This window comes from Dasypus novemcinctus, chromosome 3 (assembly GCF_030445035.2).
Source record: "Dasypus novemcinctus isolate mDasNov1 chromosome 3, mDasNov1.1.hap2, whole genome shotgun sequence".
In the NCBI taxonomy this organism is placed as follows: domain Eukaryota; kingdom Metazoa; phylum Chordata; class Mammalia; order Cingulata; family Dasypodidae; genus Dasypus; species Dasypus novemcinctus.
Genome location: NC_080675.1, coordinates 56,579,661 through 56,581,225, shown reverse-complemented (window position 1 = coordinate 56,581,225; position 1,565 = coordinate 56,579,661). Strand labels below are relative to the sequence as shown.

Here is a 1,565-nt window from a genome sequence, read left to right as displayed (position 1 = left end):
CAATCAACTAAGGAGATTGCCGTCAGCAATGAGTGAGGTCTCTTCCAATCAGTTGAAGGCCTTAAAAAGAAGCAATTTCAGCATTCAGAGAGAGAATTCCCTTCCCTACTTCAAACAGCCAGGATCTTCTGGAACTCATCAAGGACCTCCTTGGAGCCCCTGGTTTGTAGCCTGCCCTGCAGAATCTGGACTTGTGCATCCCCATGGTCACATGAGACAATTTTATAAAATCTCATAATATTTACAGATATCTCCTGTCAGTTTGTTTCCCTAGAGAACCCTGACTAATACACATGCATGCAACAGAAAAGTTGCCATTTAAACCATTTTAGATGTAAAATTCAGTGGTATTAATTACATTCACAATGTAGGGTTATCTTCACTTCCATCCCTTACCAAAACTTTTCATCATCCCTAACAGGAACTATACTTACTAAGCAAAAATTCCTGTTTCCTACTCCTTCCCTCTCCTGGTAATTCTAAGCTGCTTTCTGTCTCTATGAATTTTCTTATCCTAGGTTTGTGTCTGACTTATTTTATTCAAGATGATATTATCAAGGGCCATCCATGCTGTCACGTGTGTCAGAACTTCATTCCTTTTTACAGCTGAATAATATTCCATTGTATGCCATCTTTGCACAGGGGCCATGCTAATCTTCTCTTTATCATTCCAATTTTAGTATATGTGCTGCCAAAATGTGCACCCATTGTATGTCTTCACCACATTTTATTTATCCATTCTTCAGTTGCTGGGCACTTGGATTGTTTCCTCCTTTTGGCTGTTGTGAATAATGTTGCTATGAACACTGGTGTACAAGTATCTGTTTGAGTTCCTGCTTTCAATTCTTTTGGCTATAAACCTAGAAGTGGGATTCCTAGGTCATATGGTAATTCTCTCTTTAATTTTTTGAGGAACTGCCAAATTGTCTTCCATCATGGCTTCACCATTTTATATCCCCACCATTTTACATTCCAATTTCTCTGTATCCTCACCAACACTTGTTATTTTCAGTTTCCCAGAGGGTGTAAAGTAGTATTTCATTGGGCCTCCTTCAAATCTGATGAAAGCAAATAACTGACTTGCAAAAGGATATATTACCCCATCATCGCCACAGAGATGCCAACATTCTGAATTGCCCCTTTGCAGAGGGCAGTGTGTCATGGAAGCTATGGGATGCCTATGGGGAATGACTTTCCTTTGGTGAAGTCAGTGAAGGGCAATTGTAAAACAGGAGATAGGAAAGGACACCAGCCACGGGCAGAACACTCTGGACATTTGACAATATAAAATTTGCTATGCAGCCCCCTGGAATTTGGCTTGATGCTGGGGCCTTGTGGATTAGGCCACAGGTTGTAAGGCAGACAGTGTGTGAAAAAAGTGCCAAGGTAAGCATCTGTGTTCATGGAGTCTTCCCTTGAAGACTTTACAAAAAAAAAAAAAAAAAAGACCAAGTCCTGTTTACTTCAGAAGCATCAACAGTGGAATTGGGAAGGAGTGATGAGAACAAAGCCCTAGTCCCTTTGACAGCCAGTTCCAGACCCACAACCTCCCAGCAGCCCGGCAC

The 1,565-nt window shown here is 41.2% G+C and overlaps 1 pseudogene; it reads right to left on the bottom strand.

Moving 5' to 3' along the window:
- Positions 1 to 609: 609 nt before the first annotated feature.
- On the bottom strand, positions 610 to 704 carry LOC111758982 (U6 spliceosomal RNA; annotated as a pseudogene).
- Between the last annotated feature and the right edge of the window lie 861 nt (positions 705 to 1,565).